This window comes from Canis lupus, chromosome 27, assembly GCF_003254725.2.
Source record: "Canis lupus dingo isolate Sandy chromosome 27, ASM325472v2, whole genome shotgun sequence".
Lineage (NCBI taxonomy): Eukaryota > Metazoa > Chordata > Mammalia > Carnivora > Canidae > Canis > Canis lupus.
The window spans coordinates 42,024,360-42,051,177 of record NC_064269.1 but is presented as its reverse complement, the minus strand read 5'-3'; the positions used below and the strand labels follow the sequence as shown (position 1 = coordinate 42,051,177).

At 48.9% G+C, this 26,818-nt stretch overlaps 1 protein-coding gene and 1 long non-coding RNA gene across 6 annotated transcripts in view; one reads left to right on the top strand and one right to left on the bottom strand.

The window, feature by feature from the left end:
• Positions 1-4,954: 4,954 nt before the first annotated feature.
• LOC118352471 (uncharacterized) lies at positions 4,955-9,030 on the bottom strand. The gene is made up of 2 exons (XR_007406313.1): positions 8,893-9,030; positions 4,955-8,172 (listed from the first exon to the last, which is right to left on the bottom strand). It is a non-coding gene; the product is annotated as an uncharacterized LOC118352471 (long non-coding RNA).
• TEAD4 (TEA domain transcription factor 4) overlaps positions 8,906-26,818 on the top strand; it is a 64,481-nt gene continuing 46,568 nt past the window's right edge. For 3 of the 5 annotated variants that reach the window (XM_049102312.1, XM_049102313.1, XM_049102311.1), the window contains exon 1: positions 9,445-9,571. The gene's annotated coding sequence lies outside the window, so the exon portion shown is untranslated. Of the gene's footprint in view, positions 9,034-9,430; positions 9,572-26,818 lie in introns of those variants that run through there. The other 2 variants (XM_049102315.1, XM_049102314.1) reach the window with 2 other exon arrangements.

The window sequence follows — 26,818 nt, the reverse complement described above, 5'->3', positions numbered from 1 at the left end:
TAAGAACTGAGCGGAGAGGGGACCACAGAAGAGTGGGGCTTATATTGTTCTAGATATCTGCCCCCGTCAACCTCCTGGATCTTCTTTGTTGATATCACTTACTGATTTGGCAGCAAAACCAATTAAATATCTAAAACTGAAATAGACCCTCTCTTGCCTCTGAGGGTTTACATTTTAGACCTACCTTATAGAGACAAGATGAAAAAAATTACATGTTCACAAATCTTTACTAGGCCTTCCTGCTCTTATCAGTGTTCTAGTGGAAATGAGTCACATGGAAGGAAGCAGGAAGAGCCTAAAAATCAGGATGAGAGCTAGAGTCAGAGTTTAATTCTTATGGCTTGGTTTTTCTTCTTCATGTGGTTCTTCTTGGCTAAGGTATGTGGTTGGATGAATGGATTATTTATGACACCATTTTGCATACTTTTCACTGACCAGGGTAATATTGCTTCACTGGTCATCAACATGGATGATATGGGCAAGTGGTTTTTAAAAATCTAAAACAGGACTACAGAAGGTTCTTTTTGATCAGAAGTTTAGTAAATCACACAACCAGCATCGATTCCCTTCCTTTAGAAGTTCTATTGAGACCAAATTCCAGGGTTTTGACCCCTTTTCTGCCAGTGATTTGCCATGTGCCTCTTTCCTCTTCTATACATTGATAGGGCTTCAATTATATGATCTTCAATTCTTGCATATGGTTTTCCCCACTCGTGCTGACAACAATGTGGAATTCCTCTACTTGCATTTTGTGGGGTTTTTCATTTTTTTTTTTTTAAGAAAGATTTTGAGAAAGAGGGAGAGAAAGAGGTTGAGAGCACACAGAGGGAGAGAAAGTAGCAGTTTTCCCGCTGAGCAGGGAGTCCGACATAGGACCGCAGGGTCCTGGGATCATCTCCTGAGCTGAAGGCCGATGCAAAACCGACTGAGGCGCCCAGGCGCTCCTCTATTCGTATTTTCTTTTAAAGTTTTATTTATTCATGAGAGACAGAAAGAGAGAGAGACATGGGCAGAGGGAGAAACAGCCTCCCTGCAGGGAGCCCGATGTGGGACTAGATTCCAGGACCCCCGGATCATGACCTGAGCCCAAGACAGACGCTCAACCTCTGAGCCATGCAGGCGCCCTCTACTTGCACTTAATTTAACTCTCTGGTTACCTTCTGGACAACTTCATGCCTTTCATAGCTGAAGATACTGCTGGGAGGAGTGCCAGGGATCCCAAGAAAAGACCATTGATGCTTAAGCTAAGGAACTGGGGAGGGCAGATTCTGAATGTCTTTGGTGGGAGATTCTAGAATGGCAGGAGTGCATGATGTGGGAGAAATAGGATCTGGTGCTGAGGAAGTGCAGGACCTCAGAGCTGCTTTTCCCCAACCACTGGAGACATCTTGCTCCACTGAGAAAACCCTGGGATGTGGCTAGCTGCCCTTCTCCTCAGCCTCCAGCTCCCCCTCCAGCTGGAATGGCTCCTGCTGGTGCACTCATGCCCTATGTCTTATAGCTGTGTCTCTTATAGTCCAGAGCCCTTCCTTCCCCATGCGAACCCCACCTAGAGTCTTGCCAAGGACTGGCCAAATCCTGTCCCACCTCTCAGACACATTTCTTGACCATTTGCATATTGGATTGTTTTGTCTTCTCTCCCTGCTTTGATCGCCTAGTTATCATAATCAATCTATATTCCTTAAAGGTCTTCACACACTCCTTTCCACAAAAAAAGCCAGGGACACCGCAATAAATGAAGGATTTGCCATTGGTGCTCAGAATTTAGGTGGCTTGATGAAACCATGGGTTCCTGGCACCACCTACCGACCAAGGATGCACACTGCAAGTGTATTAAAATGAACAGGACAGAGTCTGTAATCCAGTGGAGGAAGTCACCAAGGACTCAGTGACTCCAACACCTGGACCACGTTATTACATTTTACAACGCACCCCTGTGCTTCGGCATGACTCTTCTGACGGTCTGAGAACGGTTATATTCTGGAGTTTAAAAGCCAGTAGAGGCATGTCAGGTAAAATGTCCACAATCTGGCACACACTAAACATTCGGTATAGGATACAGCAAATATCAATATCACCATTATTAACACCCTTTTAAAATGGAGCAACACATTCCAGATGACTTTTTTGGCCATACAGTTATACAAAATGTCTTATATGCACTCATAATGGAATTCTAGATGGTTTTCCAGCGGCTGTTAATGAGAGGAAAGAAGAGCGGCAACATTACCTGGGAAACTAAACATCCAGGTTCTAGTGTCAGCCCTGACCCTACCCCATGTTCCTTTCTTTGTACCCATCTCTTTTTATGTGAAGGAACAGCCTAAGCAAACAAAACAGAAAAACAACAAGCGAACAAAATAAAAACAAAAACAAAAAACTCCTGATATTAGTGAAAATTTTGGAAATACTTCAAAGATGAAATGGGCCTCCATGATCTCTTCTGGCTCTATCTGGTCTTCTGGTCAGTTGGGGCCCAGGCTCCTTTCACGAGATACTAGGGCTATGGCCCCACAGACTGGAGGGCAAAGAAAGACAGTAAGCCCTGGAAAGGGCAAAGCTGGTGGGGGCCAAGATGGGAGTGGGGGGTTTTCCATCTATTACCACCTTTTATTACACATTTTGGTTTAATATAGTAGTTCTCAAGCCTCAAAGAGTTTTAACATCTAGTTAACTACTATCTACCCAGATTCTTTCCCTTATCATGATGTTCAAAGATTCAAAGAGTAATCCAGTAGTTCTTTTCTGTAGTCTGGGGGTGGGAAGGCTAGGGAGGAAGAATGATCTGAGAGGTGAGTGGCAGGCAGAGGAGGGCTAGGAATTAGATTGAGGTTTTAAAAATGGGGCGGTATGCAATTTTTAGGGTACAAATGCACGTCAGGAAAGACTACATCCATGTGAGATAGAAATATGACCTTAAGAAATTTTGCCTTGTTTTGTCTTCAATTTCATGCTGTTCTCTATCAGATAGAGATACGAATTTTATTTTATTTTTAAAGATTTATTTATTTATTTATTTGAGACACGGGGGGGGGGGGGGAGGGGGGAGAGGCAGAGACCCAGGCAGAGGAAGAAGCAGGCTCTATGCAGGGAGCCCAATGAGGGACTCGATCCTGGGACTCCAGGATCATGCCCTGAGCCAAAGGCAGATGCTCAACCACTGAGCCACCCAGGCATCCTGAGATACGAATTTTAAATATAATGATTTCACATGGTCTAAAAGCAACCTTGAAAACTATAGTGAAAGTCTCTTCCCATGTCTGTTCCCTTCTTTTTCCCTTGCCCTGTCCTCCTCCTGTAGTGAACTCTTTTTAGTTTCTAGTGTATCTTTCTGGTACTTCACTCTGCCGAAAGAAATGCATCTATAATTCCCCAAACTCTGTGCAGAAAATACATATAGCAGACTATATAGTCAGTTCAATAGCTTGCTGTTTTCACTTATTGTACCCTGGAGATAATCCCCTCTCAGTAAATGCAGGCCTTTTTTATCCTTGTGTATGCTCCACAGTATTTCACTGGGGGAGGTACCAGTGTTTTTAAATAATCCTCTATGTATGGACAATTGGCACATTAAGAAATTTTATCAGAGGAGGAGCGGGAGTGGGGGGGTGGGGTGGGGTGGGGAGGAAGAAATCCTATCGTGTTTTGAATATATGCAGTGTTACAGGGCCCCGTGTTACCTATTTTAATCCTTTCCTTTTTCACTCTTCATACTCAGTAACTACCACCACGTGACACTTTTACACATGATGCTCCCACAGCCCTGAGTCCTCCCCTTAGCTCTGCAAGGGTTCTCTGACTGCCTGTGGAGATCTCCTTGAGGATGGTCCATGGCTGTGCTGTCCACGCCATGGCCACTAGTTGTGTGCAGTTCTTTACATTTAAATTAATCAAGATAGAAATCCGTTCTTTAGTCAGACTAACTACATTTCAAGTTCTCAGGAACCACATGTGAGCCGTGCCTGCCACACTGGACGGTGCCGAGGAAGGACGCTTCATGTGGGCATTGCTCTAGCTCGCTCGATAGACTGTTAGTAGCTTGAGAGGCAGGGATGGTGATCTTTCTGTTTATCCTTGGTGCTTTCCCAGCACAGTGCCAAGGACATAATCTGTGTTCAATAAATGTGGAGTGGAAAATTGAGTGATGAGGACACTGGACTCATGGCCTAAGTGTGCCCAAGGTCACAACCAGCATGTGCCTGAGCTGTTATTTGAACCTGGGTTATTTAGATAAGGTCATAATGCAGGACCTGCATTAACTTTCAAAATATTGAATGGATAGTTATTATAAATGAAAACTGTAGCTGAATAAGGCTGGAGAAAGCTTTTCCTTCCTTTTGATTTTTTGTTTTTTTTTTCCTGCAAGTCTTGGCTATCTGATCCTAAAGATCCCCTGGGGACCTGAGAAACTCTCACATGAGAACTGGGTGGGGAAGGCCCCGACCTCTGGCCTCTGGAAAGCAACAGTGTGTTTGGGTCTGTAAATGTGCCATAGGAATTTGCCAGGGTTGCCACAGCAAAATACCACAGGCTGCGTGGCTTTACCAGAAATCGACTCCTCATGGTTCTATGGGTTGGAAGACAAAGATCAAGGGGTTGGCATGTTTGGTTTCTCCTGAGGCCTCAGATGGCTTGCAGATGGCTACTTTCTTGTGTCTGCACTGTGTCCTCCTCTGTGTGGGGTCTGTGTCCTTCCTCATCTCTCTATACGGGCACCAGTTGGAGATTAGGGCCCACCCTAAAGACCTCTTTTTAACTTAATCACCTCTTTAAAGACATTATCTCCAAATCTACTCACACTCTGAAGTACTGGGGATTAGGACTTCAACATGTGAATTTGGGGGAGACACACTTCAGTCCAGCATCTTCAGAACAGCATCTACTGTTCCCTAGACAGACGGAGAATTCATTCTCTTTCACATTTCTCTTTGATGGAGAGACAGCAACACTAATATACTTATCAAATTACAAGCTGCTTTTATTCTATAGAGAAAGAAGGACTCCAAACACCTTTGATAAAGGTCTGCTTTGTTCTTCAAAGCCAAGATGCAGCTCAGTTGATACTGAGAAGTCTTCTTAAGGAGAAGCAAATAGAAATCTAGTACAGAGAGGTTAAAGAGGAAAAGGAACCTGGGTCCCAGGGGATCACAATCACAGGAGGAGTCAGCCACGTAATAGTGGAAGGGCAGCATGCTTTGGAGATATCTGAAAAGCAGTATAGAGGCCTTTTACCTAGCAGCTAAGGGAGGGATCTTCTCCTTGTCAACTTCTTATTAAGCCATTAAATCCACAGGTGGGTGGCTTCTTAAAAAAAAAAAAAAAAAAATGTGGAGAAATTAGGAAAGGGTTAGATATACAGCTCTAGTCACACTTTTCTCCCCTACTATAAAAGTATGAGTCTTTTGTATACAGAAAGAAGAATAAAATGCAGGAAAATAAAGAATAACACCCGAAACTAATGTAACATTGTGTGTCAACTCTGCTTCAATTAAAAAAAAAAAAAAAAAAAAAAAAGAATGAAAACAAAAAGGGACCTGGGTGGATGGCTCAGTTAGTTGAGCATCTGACTCTTGGTTTCGGCTCAGGTCATTATCGCAGAGTCCTGAGATCAAGCCCTGAGTCTGGGTCCCTGCTCAGTGGGGAGTCTGCTTGAGATTCTCTTTCCCTCTCCCTCCCCTTCTACTCTTCCCCCTTCTTGCACATGCTTTCTTTCTCTCTCATACATAAATAAATAAGATCCTTTAAAATAATGAAAGTGAGAAAAATTTTAAAAATCCTGTTAATCTTCAGCTTGTCAGAGATAGTCACTCTAAAATACTTTTCAATTTATTTTTCAAAAACAGGATCATCCCACATATACTGCTCTTGGAATCTGTATTTCCACTTATTATATCATAATAAGCCAGACAATGTTTGTCTGGTTTATTTTTGAAAAATTTGTTATTAATCACTGAAAAGAATTCCATCATATAGATGTAGTTGTATTTGTTTAACACATAATTTGTTTAACAGTGACCATGTGGGTTGGAAAAACAAAATTTATCAAAGGAGTGGAAATAATACCAAGCCACATGTGATAAAAGTAATTAATATAATTTTTTACTATAATTTTGGAGTATAGAACAACACAAGGACCTTCCCCACATGAAACCTGGCTCTGACCACACCCCTGCTCTCCTCCTTCTGCACCACTCAACATGAAGCCTAGGTGAGATCCAGCTGTAGAACCAGGTAGAGTGGTCTGGTTCACTAAGAAGTGAGGTGAGCTGTGAATTATGTGGTGTCATTTGTGGGGAGCCATATGCATCTCTTCTAGTTTGATTAGGACAGATGCAATACTTGCTTCATCAGGGTCAGTGAAAGAGGGCAAGGAATGTCTTACCCCTGATGGGGTGGGGCATATGTGTAAAATCACTGTCAGTCTTGAACCTTCAGAATTTCCATGTCTGAGAACTTTAGCCAGAGGGGCCATGACAGCATGGGAAGTGATATTCCTGGAGACCCAGAGCTTTCTAGAAGCCTGTTAAGGGTGTAGACCAGGAGGCTGAGCTCTCGAAGGCACGCTATTCCAACCTGGATCATTTAGGGTCTCGGATAGTTAAGATTTGGAGGGAAGAAGCCAGTCTCACCTCCGAATTCTCTCTCAGCCATCTGGGCTGGATGTGGTGCTCCAAGGTTGTTTTATCCTCTCCACTCTGGATTCTGTCCTGCCTTCCTCTAAACCCTCTGAACCTTGGCTGGACTCAATTCCCAGCTAACCTATTTCTCCTTGTGTTTGAATTCTTATCTCAGTGAATGGTACCACCAATTGTTCAGCTGTCAAAGCTTAGTGAGTTTTGTTTCCTCTCTCACCCTCACAGCCAGCCTAGTTACCAATTCTTGTTGATTTTGCCTGTGGACTTTTTCTGAGACTCTTCCCCTCATCACCAAGCTTAGGAGCATGGCCAGAGCTTAGGGCACCCTGACTCTCCAATCCAGCCTGAACCTCTTGCCAGAGAGGTCTTTGTAATAGAGGTACTGATGTCACACCTGCGTCAAAATGGCCTTTCTGATGCCCCAAACTCTTCAGCATGGGATACAATGATCTTCACAACCTGGCACCCACTTATTATAATCTATTCTTCCAGCATGCCAGTTTACAAGACTTTTCCTAAACATCCTGTGTGTACATGTTACTGTATCTTTGTGGGTCTTCCAACCCAAGGTGGTAAGTTGTCATTTATCCTTCAGGAGCTGGAGCAAATGTGGCCTCTGTAATTTGAAATTCATTGTTCCATCCCTTGGGTTCCCTTTGAGCTCTGTATAAGTGTCTTCCCACCTAGACTGTGAACTTCTTGATGGTACCTATCCCTGTACTTACCATGGTGCTCAACGTCAACAGACATTCAACAAATAATTCTTGCATTAGATAAGCCAGTGTTTACAGTTTGTACTTCCTTTGGTACCTATGTACTGTCTTGCAGTCTTTTCATGTATATGAGGTGTGACCAAGCCCCGATGTGACTCATTATTTAATGAGCGTACCAGAATTTATGTAACCAAATAAGAGCTGCTTCCTTCAAGGTCTTCACCTTATGAGACTGGATACTTCGTCCAGTGATGCTGTCGTTGCTCAAAACACCTTTGAGCACCTTTTGGAAACAACTTTGGCATTTGTAGCACTTTCCTTTCAATCTCTGTGGTAGCTTTTTTTGTTTCCATTTATTCAATATTTATTATGTGCTCATCCATCCCCAGGCACCTAGCCGGTGCTGGCTGAAAGATAAGATATATCAGACATTTACTCTGTCTTCAAAGGAGTTTCTGTTTGGTAAAGGAGATAAGATGTGGCCAACCACTGCAATACAAGGTGAAGTGATAAGGCTTTCTGGAGGTTGGATCTGATTTTTGGAAAAAGCCAAAAGTCTTTTGGTTTCAGCCTACCAACAAGGTGAGAGGGGTATGTGGTAACACACTGCTTTAAGCCAACGTACTCCCCACACTTCCAGCGTTTCCAGCACAGCTCTCCCCGGTAACAAGAGGCTAAACTCTCCCGCATGTTCATGTTCCTCTCAAATCCGGGCTCCCACTCCGATGTCGATGATCTTCCACACACGGCGTCTGGCCAGCTAAAGCTAAGCTCTTTAGCTGGGCAGGTGCTGGATCTTCTTTTCATTTTTGTGTTCACAGCATCTGGGGGACACGGCACATGCCGGGATAAATACTCATCGAGTTCCTGAGCTCTAGAGGGTCTCCCTGAGCCACAAGGACTTCAATGGAGGCGACTGTCCCGTGCGCTTACATTCTTGGAAGGGACAGATCTTCAAGGGACAGACGACCACGACGCACAGCCAGGGCCGGGGGGGCGCGCGTGGGGGCCCTGGCGGCGGGCCTGGTTCCTGCTTCCTGGCTGCCCGGGGCGGGTGTCCTCGGGTGGGAGCCGCGGGAACCGGGCGGGCAGCAGCCCCTCCTGCGCGCCGGGCGCCCGCCCTTCCCCCGCCTCCCGGGACTCGCGCGAGGGGCGCCGGCCGGCAGCGCAGACGCCGAGGGTGCCAGGGTCCCCCAGGGTCCCCCAGGGACCCCCAGGGACCCCCCGGCCACGAGGGAGGCTTTGGGCTCCTGGGGCACGCAGTCGGAGCCTCGGCCGGGGGAGGCGGGAGAGGCAGGAGCGGGGGGCGGGGGGCTCGGGGAGCAGGAAGAGAGCCGCGGCCCGAGGGCGCAGGGAGAGCGCGCGGGGAAGCCGCGGAGGCCGGGGGCGGGGGGGGGGGAAGGGGGGAGGGGTCCGCCCCGCGAGCCCCGCCCCGCCCCGCCGCCCCCTCCCCCCTCCGCCCAGTCTCCTCCCCGAGGGGCCGGGGGCAGGGCCGCCCCTCCCTGCCTCCCTCCCTCCGTCCCTCAGCTGCGCGCATCTCATACCAGTCCTCATTCCGCACATTCCAGGCTTCCTCCTTTCAAACTCCAGGCCTGGGGGCGGGCAGGGCCCGAGCTCCCGGCTCCCGGCTCCCGGCTCCCCGCTCCCGGCTCCCCGCTCCCGCCGCCCGCGGCTGCGTCCCCCGAGTAAGTGGCGCCCGCCCCGCCCCGCCCCTCCCCGCCGCGCGCCCCCCTCCCCGCCCCGCCCCGCCCCGCCCCTCCCCGCCGCGCCCCCCGCCCCCCGCCCCGCCGGCTCCTCGGCCGCGTGCGCCGCCGCTCGGCCTTCCCGCCGCGGACTTCTCGGGCCGGCCCGCGCCCCCGCCGCCTCCCTTCCGCCGCCGGCCCCGCGCTCCCTTCCTCTCCCGTTGACTCACTCCTCCAGGAATAGGGAGCTCCCGTGCTTTCCCGTCAGTCCCATTCTGGGAAAACTCCTCCCTCGGCGCGCTCCGCTCCGCTCCTCTCGGCTGCGCTCCTCTCGGCTCCGCTGCGCCCGGCCCTGCCCGGCCCTGCCCGGCCCTGCCCGGCGCCCCAGCCCCGGCGGCGGCGAAGCGGGTGCGGGTCGGCGCGGGGTGGGCTCCGGCCGCCGCCCGCCCTGCTCCCTGCGCGGCCGCCCTGGTCCCGCCGGGCGCCCCGCGGACCCCGTGGAGCCGGCTGAGCGCGCCCGCCCGCCCGCACCCTGGGACCGGTAAGGCTGCGGCGCGGGCCCTGGGGCGCCCAGGGCGGCGGGCGGGCGCGAGGGGCCGGGCGGGAAGCGGCGTCCCGGGGACCCGGCCTCGTCTCCGCCGGACCCTGCGGGCCTGCAAGCGCGGGCCGCGGCGGTAGTGGGCGCGGGAGGAGCCCCGACCCCCTGGCCGCGCTCCCCGGGGCTGGAGAAGCGCCGTCCTCCGCGGTGGGGACCAGCCCGGGGGAGCGCTCCCGGGCCCCGGCGCACGGTCCCGAGGGACACGGGCTCCCTGCTCGTGTGTGTTAAGGGGATTCGGTCGCACACGGTGGCGGGCTGCGGAGTTGCTGTGACCGCCCGCCGTCCCGTCCCGTCTCCGGGCTCCGGGCTCCGGGCTCCGGGTGTAGGTGAGGATGCTGTGTGTTCACGGTGACTCACCTCGGCGGCCAGTAGGCGTGTTTGTTTGTGTTGAACGTGAGTGTGTTTCCACTCGGGAACAGTGCTCTCTGAGAGTCTGAGTGTCCCTGAGTCCTTGTGCAATGCCGCGGCTCTGCGTGTGCATCTCTGTGAGGTACTAGGCTCTGGGCATGACTGTCACCCGCCCCCCCCCGCCTGACGGTGGGCAAGGGACCGTGTCCCTGGCTGGATGCGTGCAGGAGTAATCTGAGTGTGGCTGTTGGAGTGCGCGGCCCGGGCCCCACTCGCCCTGGACTGGGCAGAGCTGGCAGGAAGCTGTCCGCACCTGCCTCGCGTTTCTGAGGGAGAGCGGGTCCTGTTCTTGCCCGAAACGCTCTAAGGGAGCTCGCTGGTAGAAGGGCTAAAGGAAGCTGAGATCTTTGTCTTGCGGTGGTGGGACCGGTTGTTGATAGTGAGGACTGGGGATGTTTTCCAGACAGTCTTGAATCTTGAGAGGTGTGTAACCAGTGCTTTTCTCGTTGGCCCCAAGGACAAAGAGAATGGATGTATACCAGCCTGAACTACCTTCTGCTGGTCCAGCTTTCCTTGGCGCCAGCTACCCAGCAATCAAATGGAAGACTCCTAATTCTTTACGATTTGCTAGATCACTCTACACTTTGCTGTGGGAAGGAAGAGGAGCAGCTGGGTGCATGCTTTAGTGCCAGCTGGGGGTCGGGGGGCAGGGCTGCCTCTGATTTGCTAGTTGACCTGTGGGAAGACCCTCCTGGGTGTCTCAGTTTCCCCATTTCTCTCTTTCTTTCTTTTGGGTTTTACCATACGAAATATTTTTGAGGCAGGAACTGCGTAAGGAGGGAGCCATGACTGTCCAGGAGGTTAGCAGAAGTGACAGCCTGTGCTGGTGTTGGTAAGGGGCACAGGCACAGCTGGCACTGCTTTCCTCTCTCCTCATTCCCACAACAAGCACAAGCTGATGGGAGCATCATGTTGAGGACTTCTTGGAAGAAAGGAACAAGACACTCACAGGAGGGATCCCCGGGTGGCCCAGCGGTTTAGCACCCGCCTTTGGCCCAGGGTGCGATCCTGGAGACCCGGGATCGAATCCCACGTTGGGCTCCTGGTGCATGGAGCCTGCGTCTCCCTCTGCCTGTGTCTCTGCCTCTCTCTCTCTCTGTGACTATCATAAAAAAAAAAAAAAAGACACCCACAGGGGTACGGACTGGGAGCTGCTCCTCTGTGCACCCTGAGGGTGCAGATGTTTTGGTGGGAGGCACCTCACCTTCTCACCTGTTGGGACCAGGTGTGTGGCTGGGGCTTTGAGGGCTTCGGGTCTAAAGGCAGCATTGATGGAATAGACAAGTGCAGATTTGGGGCCAGACATACCGCCTCACAAATCCTTGCAGTCACTTAGGACTGTTAAGGCGGGCATTCAGGCTTAGTTTCCTGATGAGTGATATGGGAGGGGGTAGTTAATATCTATCCAGAATGTTTGTTGTGAAAATTCAGTGTTTGCCAAGTGCCTAGCACAGTGCATGGCCCATTCCAGACTCAGCAGCCAGCGTTTCCTCAGTTTATTTCAGAAAGGACTTCTTTTTTCCTAAAAACTTCTCTGAACATCCTTTGACAAACCCTGTTCATTTGTCATTTGTGTTTACTTAACAAACATGAAATGAGTGTTTGCCATAGGCCGAGACCTGTATGATCTTCATCCTTAGACACATGATAGCTAGTGGCCCATTTGGAGGTGGGGGCAAGGCTCTGTCTGGGGAGCACAGGGTCCACAAGTCCTTTCCTCTGATATCAGTTTTGTCATGCCAGGGTGAACCTGCTGAATGTCATTGGACACACTGATGTTAGCATCTAACTCATTTTGTTCATTCATTCATTCATTCATTCATTCAAGATCTTATTTATTTATTTATTTGAAAGAGCATGAGCAGGGGGAGGGACAGAGGGAGAGGGAAAAGGAGACTCCCCACTGAGCAGGGAGCCTGATGTGGGGCTCCATCCCAGGACCCCAAGATCATGACCTAAGCCTGAGCCAAAGGCAGACAGTTCACAGACTGGCCACCCAGGCACCCCTAACTCCCTAATTTTATTTATTTTTAAAGATTTTATTTATTTATTCATGTGGGCACAGAGAGAGAGGCAGAGACCCAGGCAGAGGGAGAAGCAGGCTCCCAGGAAGGAGCCCGATGTGGGACTCGATCCCGACCCCAGGATCATGCCCCAAGCCAAAGGCAGATGCTCACCACTGAGCCACCCAGGCATCCCTAATGCCCTCATTTTAAAGACGGGGAAACTGAGCCCCTAGTGAGACAGTAACTTGCGTTAAGATCACATAATTGCAGTGAGTCAGAACTGAGACTAGAGTCCACTCCGTTCTCACTTCGCATTCTATCTCCTCCTCTGTGGGTCCCGATGCTTGGACCCCCTAGCAACCCTCATCGGACAAGTGTGGAGGCTGGAACAGTCTGGCTTGGTCACATCTCCCATCTTGAGTCTTGGATAGGAGGTAGTAATATTCCCTTCCGTCCAAGCAGAGAGCACAGAGCTGTAGTCGGAGAATGCCAACTTTGGAGGGGGCCCTCAAGGGGTCTTTAAATGCACCTCCTTTTTCCTCACCGGTTTGTACATTAGTCAGGTGGAGAAGGGTCTCCCTATCTTTCTCAATCTCTTGGGATGCAAATGTCGCAACATCCCTTGGCTTCTCCACTCTGGAGTCTTGCACTGGTGACCCTCCTAGAGCAATACTTGTTGCCTCATCAGTGGCTCCTCTCCTCCTTCTTGGTGGAAGTGGAGGACATGGGTCACTAGCTTTGCTCCATGGCCTTTCCTATAGTTGAGGTCAGTCTGAGGGGAGCGGGAAATTCAGGGCTTGCAAGGGTGGCTTTACCTTGCCTGTCTTGCTTTGCCCCCCATGACCCTTTGTTGGCAGGGGTTTGGACGACAGCTCCCTTTAAAGCTCTGAAATTGGAGCTGAACAGCTGCTCTCCCATGCCCCCCCTCCTTCCTCTGGGGCTTTAACCAGTGCAGGGGCCCAGGTGGAGGTGGGGGCAGGGCTTTGTCACTGGGCAGTGCGGTCTCCAACTCTGTGTTCTAATTCCAGCTTTGCCTTGACCTCTTCTGAAACAACAGTTCTTCCCTTGCTTTTGGTTTTTCCATTTAGATATTAGGGAGATTCTAATCACCTCCTGGGTGATAGGATCCTGCGGCCTTCAGCTGGTAGCTATTGGATCTTTGCTTGGGAACATTTCCACTGGAGCTCCAGTCCCTGAGATGGAAGCCCACAGCCTCCTGCCTTTAATACAAGCAGGCCCCTGGAAAGGCAGGAGGGTGGGCCCAGCTCCCTGTAGTGTGGGCCAGCTCCATCACGGTGCTGAGGGTAGGCGGGCCCCTATGGGTGGGGACCCAGCTTCCTTTGACCCAAACTTCATAGGAACAATAGACTTCAGAGGAGTCACCATGGGCAGGAAATGGGAGCTGTGCTAAGGCAGGGTGACCCTCCTGTGGGATGAGATTGCATATCCGGCCAAAAGGAAAGGCAGGGTGTTGGGGGCAGTGCAAAGGGCACTGGGGAGGGCTGATGACACATAGGGTGGGCCTGTCCTTCCAAGGGGGCCCTTGACTCACAGTGAAACCTGAGCTGCTTAGAGCCCATTATTTGGTAGAGCAGTCTGCTTTGTGTCTTCGCAGTAAAAGTGTTGTGGTGTTTGCCAGCGTCTGCGTATGCCAAGCTCACTCCTGCCAGCACCATGAATTCCCCTTCCCTTCAAGCCCTTGAGAGGTCTTCGTGAATTGTCCTGGCTGGGATAAAAGGCTAGTTTTGTTTCTTCCTGGCTGATCTCCATCTTGGCTTTGAGCCTTGAGTAATAGTTGACGAGGGAGGCAATTTGTTCAGTAGGCAGAGCTCTGGGTGGGGAGGCAACAGGCCTGGGTCAGCTGGACAACATAAAGGGATTTTTTTAGCTACAGTCAGAGCCAGAAGACAACCAGAACAGGCAGAGGGAGATTCCTGCTTGAAGCATGTGGTGGAACGTTCTTGGAGGCAGAGCACACTTATCTTGCCTTTCTCTCTGTAAGGAGAGAACCGACTTGGGGAGAATGCTCGGGAGCAGAGGAGCGGGCTTTGGGAGAAGGGAGACATTGCACCGAGTTGCCTTTTGTAAATTCAGGTGGCCAGGTTCTTACACATCAGGTTTTGGGGTCCTGATAGCAGCTGCAGGAATGAGTACAGAATCACTCTAGGTTCTAGGAGGAGTCCTGACAAATGAGAGTGGGGGAGGTAAGGGTGGCAAAATAATAACTGCTGTCCTGATTTATTTTTCCATAATGTGACGAGATCCTGGAAGTGGCAGGCTGGTAAGCTGCTTATTGACGAGGGGACTCCAGAATGGCATTGAGAGAGTTACTTGCTAACACAGTCACTCTGCCAGGTCTTGGAAACATCATCTAGTCAAGGTGGAAGAATGTTTAGTAAGGACTTTGAGTCTCATGATTTTTCTTGGGTTCAAGAGAAATAAATAAGATCTAGCTGCTGCAGCAGTAAGATAGATTTGTAGCTGGTTGAAAGGCTGCCCTGGCTGTTTATACTCAGCTCATGTCACCATTGAGGGTGGAAGGTCTCTACTGATGGGCAGTTCTGTGGTGTTTAGGATAACAAGCATATTGGATGACAGAACCAGGATTCAAAATCAAAGAAGAAAAAAATGGTACATAATGCCACAACTCAGGGATGAACACAATTAATATTTTGGTATATATCCCTCCAAATTTGTGTTCATGCAAATAAGTTTATATATTTTATTTTTTAAAAGATTTCATTTATTTATTCATGAAAGACACAGAGAGAGAGGCAGAGACATAGGCAGAGGGATAAGCAGGCTCCCTGTCGGGGAGCCCAGTGTGGGACTCGATTCCAGGACCTCAGGATGGCAACCTGACCCAAAGGCAAACACTCAACCAGTGAGCCACCCAGGTGCCCCAAATTTATATATTTTAACATAATTGCAATTATGTTCTATCCTTTTTTTCCTACTGAATACTATATAGTAAGTAATATCCCATATCATAAAACATAATTTAAATCCATAATTAGAAGGATCTGGATAATATTACCGTATATGAATATACCGTAATTCCTTTAACTGCACACTATTAAACACTTTTGAAAGTTGTATTCAAAAAAAAAAAAAGAAAGTTGTATTCAATTTTTAGCCATTAAAAAATTACCTGACATTGAGTAATGTTAAGTAAATAAATATACTTAATTTCAAATGAACTCGAATAGATTTAATTATAAAATTCTGCATTTACGTATGTATAGAATAGGAACTTCCTATCAATTCTTAGGGGAAAAAACTTGGGGTTTTGGTTGATGAAGGAAGAGGAAGGGAAACGAGCATTTATTTTTTTTTTTTTTTTTAATAATTTTTTTTAATTTTTATTTATTTATGATAGTCACAGAGAGAGAGAGAGAGAGGCAGAGACACAGGCAGAGGGAGAAGCAGGCTCCATGCACCGGGAGCCTGATGTGGGATTCGATCCCGGGTCTCCAGGATCGCGCCCTGGGCCAAAGGCAGGCGCCAAACCGCTGCGCCACCCAGGGATCCCCGAAACGAGCATTTATTAAGTGTCTATCAGGTGCCAATTCTAGACATTTCTGCCTACATCACCTCATTTAATTTTCATGGCAGCCCTATGAGATAGGGTTTGCTGGTTTGATTCTGTTTTGTTTTTTAAAATCTACTTTACAGAAGAGTAGGAAGATCACACAGAGGTGAATTCTAGTGTTGGAGTTTGAACCCAGGTCCACATGACTTTTCCCACTGCCCTGTTAAATCCTGAGCCTGTGCAGGCCTGTGATGTGGTGGGGTCTGCATCAAGGAAGACCTTAGTCCAGTAGGCTCTGCAGTGCTCTGGCCATGTTGGGAGCCGTGTCTAGTTTTGAAGGGTGGATACACCCTGGCCTGTTAAGTACTGAGCATGCTGATATTGTGAGTGCTCCATGTTATGTCTTAGCAGAAGAAGGAGGATGGGAGGTCGGACGGAACCTGTCCCATCCTCTGCTGTCATTTCTCACTGCCAGAAGGCAGGCTGTCTTTGCAGGAGTACAGATCAGGTCCATGTGATCTGAAGTCACTGTAGCACTACATAGACCTACGGAATTTCATGGTGTAGAACGATGTAGGTAGAGCTTGCTAGGGCGGCTTTGGAGGAGGTTTCTGCAGTGGGTGGGAAACTGCACCAGATGACCTGTAGGGCTTCTACCTCCTTCATGTGGTCCCTGGGCCTGTGCCGCAGGTGGGGATTGCAGGTAGGGATTGCCCTAGGCGTTGAGGGAGAGATTTTTCCCACCTTGAAATTCTGAGATTCCTGCTGGGCGGAGGTAAAGATAAGCTGTCTCCAAAGCTGGGGGCAAGGTGGAGAGATGTGGGGTGGGAAGAGGCAGCATCTGAGCAGTTGAAGAAGACAGAATGGGGAGTTGTAGGAATTATTGCCTGGCTCCCTATCACCTTTGTACAGGCTGAATGAGCAGGTGTGAGGCGCAGGCTGCACCCTGAGGCTGGGGCAGGGGAAGAGGAGCGCCGCGTGGGGTAGTGGCTGCAAAGCACAGACTCCAGAGCCATACTGCCTACTAGAACTATAATGTTAAGTCGCATAGGTAATTTTAAGTTCTCTAGGAGCCACTTTTAAAAAGTAAAAAACAAATTAGTAAAATGAATTTTAATAATATATCGAACAGTGATGTCTAAAATATTATCATTTAAATGTGCCATCAGTAGCAAAAAAAAAATAGTAATGAGATAGTTTATATTTTTTTCATACAAAGTATCGGGAATCCAGGGTACATTTTAGAGTTAACAGCACATCTTGATTTGTACTAGCTGTTCTTCAAGTGCTCAATGGCCACATGGTGGTGGTGGCTAGAGTTTGGACGGTACAGCTTTATAGCTAGCCTGCCTAGGTTTGATTCCCATTTCTGCCACTTATCAGGCTGTGTGGCCTTGTGCAAGTTATCTACCTGCGCTGTGTCTTATTTGCCCCCTCTGCAAGTTGAGGAAAATAATAGAACCAACTTCATATGTTTGATGTGAAGGTTAAATTAGTAAATATTTGCAATGTGCTTAGTTTCTTACCTGACACATATTAAACACTATATGAGTGTTTATCAAATAAATGACCCATGTATTATCCTTAAACTCTGGACAGGCTAAGTTGTAAGAAGCAGGCTAGATATGCTGGGAAGAACCCAATCCTGGGGTGTCCCTAAGTGTAGGGTGTGCCTGTACCTCACAATTCTACATTATGAAATTGCCTTCAGATCAGATGGACCTAATCTACTCTTGCTGAAAAGGAGGCCCGCCTTCTGGAAATGGAAGAAATGTCAGCACCTGTATGATAAGACAGGTTCCAGGCAGCCCAGGTGGCTCAGGGTGGCTCAGCGGTTTAGCACTGCCTTCAGCCCAGGGAGTGATCCTGGAGACCCAGGATCGAGTCCCACGTTGGGCTCCCTGCATGGAGCCTGCTTCTCCCTCTGCCTGTGTCTCTGCCTCTCTCTGTATGTGTCTCTCATGAATAAATAAATAAAAATCTTAAAAAAAAAAAAAAGACAGGGTCTGATCCTTTAACAGGTGTGTCCTGAGCATCTGTCCTGCTTGGGGCTTGGTGGTGTGGAAGAAACAGAAGCATCCTCCAAAATGCTCCATTATAAATTGCATGACCTCAAGTTGGAATGGGGGGTGAGGTCACCTCCAGCACTTGGAGGTTTAAGCAGTAGTCATGCTGCTTATGCAAGAGAGGAAGCAGAGCTGTATTAATGGCTCCTGATACCCTCCTGAGAACTCTGCCAGTCCCAGCACTGCCAGCTTGCCTCGCTTGGCATCAGCCCCCTCCACCTCCACCTGCACCTGCCCTCAGCCACACTCCACAGTGGTCACAGAGCACCCACTGTGTGCTTGGCACTGTGCCAGGAGCAGTGGGCAAAATGTGGAATGGAAGGCCTGGTCCCTGTCTTCAGGGAGTTTGCAATCCAGCAAGGAGACAGACTGAGGAGCAAATGCTAAAAGCCCACAAGATTGAAGAAGGGCTGGTTAGAAGCACAAACTAGTGCTGAGGGGGTGCCTGGTAAAGGGGATTCATTCTAATGGGGCTGTGAGGGGTCAGGGAAGGCTTCTCGGTGGAGGAGGCACTTGGGCTGGCTTTGAAGGGTGGGTAGGGTTTGGGTAGCTGTGTGTGTGTGCGCGCTCTTGCCAGAGCAAGAGGTGGGGGGAGAAACAGGGAGGGAGGGAGAAATATAGGGGGAAGATGGGAAAAGTGATTTCAGAGTCATGGTCATGAAATTAGAGGAGGAGAGGTAACTGGGCTTTATGAGTGAGGTGGATTTGAACCAGGTCCTCTGGGCAGAAAAGGAGGACTTTAAAAAAATTCATTTTTAAATTCACACACGGCAAAATTTACTCTCTGGTATACTGTTATATGGGTTTTGACAAATGCAAAGCATTCGGTATTCCCTAGCTCCATCTCCCTCAAAGATTCCCTCATGCTGCTGCCCCTTGGTTGTTTGTCCCCCTCCCTCCTGCTGCCCATCCCCTGAGGACATGGATCTGTCCACTCCTGTCATTGTGCCTTTCCAAGAATATCAGATGGAATCGTGCAGTATGTAGCTTTTGGGTCTTCTGCTTTCACTCAGCATGATGCCTTGACTCATCCAGTGGCGTTTATCAGTAGCCCGTTCCTTTTTATTGCTGTGTAGTGTTCCATTATGTGGCTATACTGCAGTGTGCTTATCCATTCATTGGTGGAAGGGCTTTTTTTTTTTTTTTTTTTTTTTTTTTTTTTTTTTGTGGAAGGGCTTTAGCTTGTTTCCAGCCTGTGTTGATTTTGAATAAAGCTGCTGTCAACATCTGTGTACAGGTTCCTATGTGAACACAGGCTTTCATTTCTCTTGGGTTAGTACCCAGGAGTGGAATTATTGGTTCACACGGTAGTATGTGTGCAGTGGTTGAAGGCACTGCCAAGCTGTTTGCCCACATATACCACTTTGTATTTCTACCAGCAAAGCAAGACTTCTGTTGCTCCATATCTTCAACAGCAACTTGGTACTGTTGGCTTTTTTTTCTTTGACATTCTAATTGCTGTGTAGTGGCATCTCAATATGTTTTTTTTTTTTTTCATTATGGTTTTAATTTGCATTTCCTTAATGGCTGGTGATGTTGAACATTTTTTTATACAACTCTTTTGATGAAATGTCTACCCAAATCTTTGGCCTATTATCTCTTTTGATGGTTATGTTTTGAGAGTTCTCTAATCTGGATACAAGTCCCCTGTCAGATATACGATTTACACATTTTTGGAGAAAATTCACTTAAGGAGAAAATCTCCAGAAGATGGTGGGTGTGCGGGACTCTGAAAGCAAGGAAGGAATTGGATGTCCTGAGCCTTCGCCTTTCTTTCTGGGGACCCAGGTGAGGCAGGGGGTGGGGAATACCTAGAGAATGACCTGTGAAAAAGAAAAGAGGAGGAGGAAGGACAGGGCCTTCTATGAAGTTCTTTTCCTGGCTTAGCTCCTGCCATAGAGTATGCTTCCAAATAGGCACAGGTGGCTTCTTGGTTTGCTAGGTACCTGGTCTACTCCTCATGGCTCTTGGTTCAGGCTGGGCCAGCCCTATCTAGAACAACAAATGCTTGTGCCCAGTCGGTTATCAACCAATTACATGTTTCCTTGTTTCCAAAGTGGATGATCATGCATTCTGGAATGGGAGGTGGGGTGATTATTGGGCCTGCAGGGGTAAGCCACTGGGTAGGTGTGTGCCTGGTGCGATAGAGAATCGGTGTGGTGAGATTTCTGGGTCAGGGTGGATCCTCTGTGATGGTGACCTCAGCCTAGGGTCTAAGGGCTTTGGGTCATTACAGTCTCCAGAGCAGTGCAGTCTGCATCTCTGTCCCTGTCCAGGCAGGGTGGCTCTGAGGCAGAAGAACAGGTCTGTGCAAGATAACCAAGGTTAGAATAGGTACTGCCTCCTGCCTCTTGTCCAAACCCAGTCTACCCTGTCCCCTGCTTCTGTGTCCTGGCAACCATGGCACTGTCCAGGTGCTGGACCCTTCATTCTTTTCTGGGGGCTGGCCTTTTCCAGGGACGATGAGGGTTTACAGGTGGAGAGAGGCCTTCAGGAACTACGTGGGTTCCCCAGAGCTCCCTTGAGGGGCTGTTCCCCAGCTCTGAGAGCTCCTGCCTGGGCAGGGTGTGCACCCCGAGCCCCCAGCTCTGGTGCCTGGTGCTGCTTGGGGCCCAGGGTGGTCATAGCCTCAGGTCTTGCCAGGGTAGGGTACGGTCATGTAAAGCAGCTGATTGGGGCAAACCCACCCCAGGCTGGGGAAAACAAGCATCTGTTGAGCAGCATATCAGGCTCATGGGCTCACGTCAGGAAGTTGGTTCTGTCAGTGCCCAGGGGAAATCACGATTTGATGGGATTCAGGAGGAGGTGTGTTAGGCAAAGACTCCCGAGTTCTGGGATCTACTTTGAGATCTGAATTTTCATAGGACAGACCCACTTAAAGTGAAGTCAACTAGTTTGGTTCATTACTTCTGCCTCTCTAGAACTTTCGTGACCTTTGCTTTATTTTAGAATCCTGAAGGAAGGCCCCAAGGAGAAAAACGTGCAAGCCTTATTCGCCTCATCTTAAAAAAAAAAGTTAATAGTCTCACCCTCCCACCCCCAAATGCCTTTATTATTATTATTATTATTATTATTATTATTATTAATTTATTTTTAGCAGTTGGGGTTTACAGAAAAGTTGAACAAAAAACAGAGTTTCTTTCCCTTTCCCCACTTAATCCCATTATTGACATCCTGCACTGGTGTGGCATATTTCTTACATTGATGAGCCTATATTGATACATGATTATTAACTAAAGGCCATAGTTTACATTTGGGGTTCACTCTGTGTTGTGTATTCTGTAGGTTTTGACAAATACGAATGTCATGTCTACTATTACACTATCATACAGAATAGTTTCACTGCCCTAAGATGCCCTGTGCTCCATACATCCCCCCATTGATCCTTATCCAGAATGTCCTGTGATTGTGATCATATAGTGTGTGTGTAGCCTTCTCAGATTGGCTTTGGATTGACTTGCACTTAGCAGTATATGCCCTTAGGATTCCTTTTGGTGACTTGGTAGCTCATTTCTTCTTATCTCTGAATGATATTCTACTCTCCCCACCTTCTCTTTGTGTGAGTGGGGATACTGAGGTCCAGATAGGGGAAGTGAATCTGTGGTGGGGCTGAGCCTGGAGCCAGGTTTGCCTTCCTTTGAGGGCCTGTTTGGAGGGGCTTCTGTGCAAGTGTTGTACTCGGGCCTCAAGCCCTATCACCACTTCATCAGCCTCTTTAGTGGCTCTGGGGCCAGCCCTAGGGAGTGGAGGCCGAGGGCCACCCATTTGCTGTGACCCACTTCCTGGATGTGTGAGGGCCAGGCCCCTTCCAAGGATGTGGGTGTCTGGGGCAGAGTCCCAGGTCCAGCTCCTGCTGTCCCCTGGGGTTGGAGGTTCTGGGGAATGGGTGGAGGACTTGAGGCTGTATCCACTTACCTCCCTCTTCATGTCTGAGTTACCCATTGCCCCTCCCTGTTGAGGCTTGTCCCACCGGCTGCCCCCTCTCTGCCCTTACCTCCTGTGCCCCTCATTACTCCTGCCCCTCTCCACTCCAGTGCGTCCCAGAGGGAATGGCTCCTACCTCCCTTGCCCCCTGCTGTCATTCTGCCAAGAATCACGAATGCTTGAGAGCCCTCCTGAGAGCCAGTTTCTGTGTCTGCACATGGGACACACGATTACACTCAGTCCTCGCTGCAGCCCCAGGAGGAGATAACATTATTGCCTCTGGAATGTATTTGGGGGGACCGGCTCAGAGAGGTCAATAGCTTGCTCAAGGATAATGGCCATTTGGAGGCCCAGCCAGGATCTGAGCCAGGCCTCTGCCTCTGGAGCCCAGATGGGCACCTCTGCCCCATAACACCCCTCTTCTGGCCTGGCAGGTCAGCTCTCTGTGACTCATTCCTTCTGACACACTGGTGGGAGGGTGGGGTCCTGCTTTGCCTTTTCTCTCTTCCCTCCCCCTGTCCTGTCAAGGAACAAGGTGTGATAAGTCTCTTCACACTGTGAGGTTGGTGAGGGTGGTGGTGGTGGGGGGTGCAGGCCTACTGTGCTGTGTTCCTGATTCTTTACCTATTTTGTCTCTGCCTTTCATCTCTGTCAGGCCAGGCTTCTTCTCTCTTTTTGAGAGATCAGGAAACAGAAGCTTTGGGGGGTTCCTGATAGAACAAGTTCCTGATTGGCCTCATAGCTGGTTAAGAGGTGGATTTTCCTTCAGATCATGTGACTGAAGCTTCTTCAGTGGATCGGGCTCGTGCCATACTTTCCCCAGAGCTTTGTGTGTGTGTGTTAATGGAGGACAAGGCACTGCTAGGGAGGCTGCTCTGGGGGTGGCATTGGGATACCTAGGTTTTGCGTGGTTTTATTATTTGCATAATAAAAATATTATTTGTTATATATATGTATTACTTCAGGCCTCCCACAAACTCTGGCCAGCCTCCTAAACTTACGCTGGGGCCAGTTTTGCTGAGGACATGGCTCAGCTCAGTGCATGGAGGTCCATTTGTCTACCCACTTGTTTTCTCATCCTTCGCTTCCTCTCCTTCCTTTCACCCCTAGGGACTCGCCTCCTGTGACCCAAACACTGCTATCTTTTTTCATTTCCAGCTATAAACAGGCCACTTTCCAGTGTCTCCTAATCCCCATTTCTGACCACATCTTTTCCCCTTCTGTCTCCTGGTACGCTTAAAAAATTTTGTGAAGTAAGTGGATGAATAAAATATTTGTCATTTTGTGACTGGCTTATTTCACTTAATATGTTTTTCCAGTTCATCCACAGTGCAGCATGTGCCAGAACGTCATTCCTTTATCAGCTGAGTAATATTCCATTGTGTGGGTTTGCCACATTTTGTGTGCCTGTTTGTTGATGGACATTTGAGCTCTTTCCACCTTTTGACATTTCTGTCTCTGTTAGCTGTTGCATTCCCAGGGTGTTGGGCTCAGGGTCTTTTAAAATCCTGCCCCGTCCTCCCAGGATATTCTTCTGTAATTGTTTAATGTGTTACCCTCCCTGGGTGCGCTTGATTCTTAGGATGTGTGGTAGTTGGGTTCTGTAAAGTCACCGAGCACGCTGGACTAACAGATGCTGCACCACTGCTTCTAGGGGATTGGGATTAGGTCCCTAAGAGTATCTAGCATGATGTTCTAAATTGATTAATTCAGAACCTTTGTTTTATATGTGTTTCTGTTCAAAGACTCCTTGTTTCTTTAATATATGTCACTGATTTATTACCATTGAACTCACAGCCAGCAGCATTGTAGGTCACACCTGAATGAAGCTTATCACACTCATGTATCTTCTCTGTAGGGCACACTGCAGCCTTCTTGCACTTAGGAACACCAGGCAGCACTGTACTTGGGAGCCATTTTCAATTGCAAAATCAAGAACAAAAAGCACAGGGGCACCTGGGTGGCTCAGTGGTTGAGCTTCTGCCTTTGGCTCAGGGTGTGATCCCAAAGTCCTGGGATCAAGTCCCGCATCAGGCTCCCTGCATGGAGCCTGCCTCTCCCTCTGCCTGTGTCTCTGCCTCTCTTTCTGTGTCTCTCATGAATAAATAAATCTTAAAAAGCAAAAACAAAAAGCACAAAAATGTGAAAAAGATGACACTGAATAGATCATGAAAAGAACACTTGTTTATAGTGTGAGAGCTGGAACCAGAAGGCAGATTGCTGCTTTCTGCCTCAGGTGGGAGCGTGTGTGATGGCAGCTCACAGTTTTGGTGGCGCAGAGCATGTGCGTGTCTGCAGATAACCACAGAGGCCCTGCCAGTACTGATCTGGGGCTTCCAAATTTTAGTGGGTAGACAAATTTGCAAATACAGAATCTGTGAGTATTCTGTGAATACTAGGGACCGACTTGTACTTGCCTCTTCACAGGGAACTCTGGACCTCCAACCCCATAGGCTGAAGGATGATGAGGATGGGACTCTGTCATTTTGTGACCTTGTGCCCAATGCCTGGCATGGAGTAGGTGCTCCATATGCAGTTTTTGAATGAATGAATGAATGAATGAATGAAGACTCATTAAGGCTAAAACCCTAATGGTGAAGTTTCAGGCATGAAAATAGGAGGGAGGAATCTTTCTGGCCGGGGAACCTGCTTCTTTGCACATGTGAGTCACCTGCTGCCCTCCTTCCTAGGAAACAACTCTCCCTGCACTTCAAGGGGCATCCCGATGAAGGCCATGGTGGTTGCTATTGTGGAGCAAAAAAGCACAGGGTTGAGGCTTGGTTTTGGTCCCAGTTTTAACTAGCTTTGGGGCCCTTTGGCAAGTCCTCTGGCCTCTTAGGGCCTCCATCCCTTCACCTGTAGAGTAGAGGGCAGCGTTCCCTTCTGGGGTTTTCGCACATACCTTGACATGCCCACCTTTCCCAGCTGGGACCTTCACTGGAGGCTGTGGGGTCTCTGTGCCTCTAGCTCCCCTTTGCTGGTCGTTCCCAGGGCTGCTCCCTTTCCCTCCTGGTCTTCACACTGAACTTCAGTACTGCATGCTGTAGCATCAGACTACTTCCCTGCTCTGTGGTCCACGGAACAGTCAGCAGAGGGGTCCAGGTAGTGTGCCTTGTGAGCTTGAGCTGTGTGCCTTGTACCTGATTTCACCGAAGCCACTCACACCCTGCAGCACTTAGCCTCCCGTCCCCCATCCAAAGGCCAAACCCCCTGAGGGCCCAAATCCCCTTCTCTGGTGTTTGGTCCAAGAATAGGTACTCAGATGGGTTTTCAAAAGTATTTTTTTCTTTTTTTAAATTTCAGCTTTATTGAAGTAAATTAAATGAAATTAAAAGTAAAATTGTAAGCTCAGGTATGCATTGTGATGATTTGATATACCTATGCCGTTGTGAAAGGATCCCACCATCTAGTTAACTAACACATCGGTTGCCTCACATCTTTTTGGTGAGAACACTTAAGTTCTACTCTCAGCAACTTTCAATTCTACAATAATACAGTATTACCCGCTATGGTCACCATGTTGTATGTTAGGTCCCCAGCCTTCTTCATCTCCTGGTTGAACGACCACCCTCCTCTCCCCCCGCCCCACTTCTCTCACCCTCAGCAGATGTTTGTTAATGGAGTGGTGTCAGGGAAGAGGCCCACCCTAAGCAGTAAACTTGGGTCCGGGGCTTGCCGAGTAGACCAAGGGGGCTGAAGGGAAGAGTGGGAATGAGTCTGGGGTCTGCTGTCCTGATTGCCCCTCCCATTCTTGTTAAGTAATGAGGTCAGGGCAGTGAAGGCTTAGAGACATACATACCCCCACCCCCCAGATCAGGAGTTTGCCCAGAGGTCTGTATCTCATACTTGTGTTTCAGTGTGGTTCAGTTCCTGTTGGTGCTTGTATGGTTGAGCCTAGGCTCCAGGGTCTAGTCCAGGGGCAATGGCCAAGGTAATGGTGGGAGGGGCCATTTTTGTTTTTGCTGTGAAGTGTATTGATATGGGAGAACCATATTCCATCCAGCAGAGAGGGTGTCTAACCACAGCTGTTTTGGATTGGGCAGAGCACCTGGTTCAGAGACATAATCCCATTGACCTTGGTAACCGAGCCTTCCAGATAAATTCACCAGCCTGAATTAGGACTCATGTGTAGGACTGAAGCAGGAGGGGATCTGTTCCCACCCTGGATTACTTTAGTTACTCTCCCTGCCTCCTCTGTCTTTATACCTCTGAGACTCATGGTGGAAGATTAGAATGGGTCTCCAGGAAGGAAATCCCGTTTTTCTCCTTCCTCCCAGCTTCTCAGGTAAGGAGTCATTGGGATGAAGGTGGTTGTTCTTTCCAAGGGCCCCAGGGGAGAAGCATCAGGTGCTGAGGCATCACAGGTCATGAGGAGCCTGATAGAGTTGAAACCTTTAGCCTGGATCCCAGAGCTCTTGGAATCTGATCTGGGAGGGGTGGGCAGAGAGAACCATTTCTACCCCATAACCAAGCAGGTGTCTCAGGCCCTCTCTGAATTGTCTCTCCCTAATGTTGGATGACACCAGGAGAATCTTGGAAACTTTCTGAGCTTTAGTCTCTATCCCTTCCGATTTGGGGTCAGGAGCACAGGGCAGAGGTTATAACATGAGTTGACCTTCAACAAGTTAAGAGGTAATGTGATAACAGGAAATGAGTGGGAGATTTGTTCTCGCCTGAGGAAAGGGAATTGGGGGGATCACTGCTACGTAATGTAGGATAACATCTATCCCGATTCCCCGAATGGAGCCAGGAGACTTGGGGAGGGTGCTAATGTATAAGAAAGAATCATGTGCTCAGGTAGCTCATAGTCCAGTGGGGGAAGCAGGTGAACAGAGACTGGGCACTGTCCTGTGTTGAGTTGTATCTTGGGAATCCAGCCAGAGGGAGAAGAGTGGAGCCTCGTGATCACGGATGGCTGTGGAAGGGTCCAGGAGGGGTGGGCTTTGGGAGCAAGAGGTGGAAGTCTTGAGGATACAGCTCTGGACCAGGTAGGGGACAGGAGTAGAGGGGATGAGATCTGGTCCTGCCACTTTCTCAGGGCAAGTCATTTGTCCTCCCCAAGCTTTGTTTTTTCATTTATAACCTGGGGATCATGATTCCCTTTCTGTCCTGAATGTGTTTTTGAGGAGTTTATCATAAAGATCTTAATTGAAGTTCTACTTCTTCTGAACATTCCTGAATAACTGGCATCTGAGGACCTGAGGGTGGAGCTGATTGTTGTATGAGCCTGGAGTTTGCCTTGGGTGGGCCATCT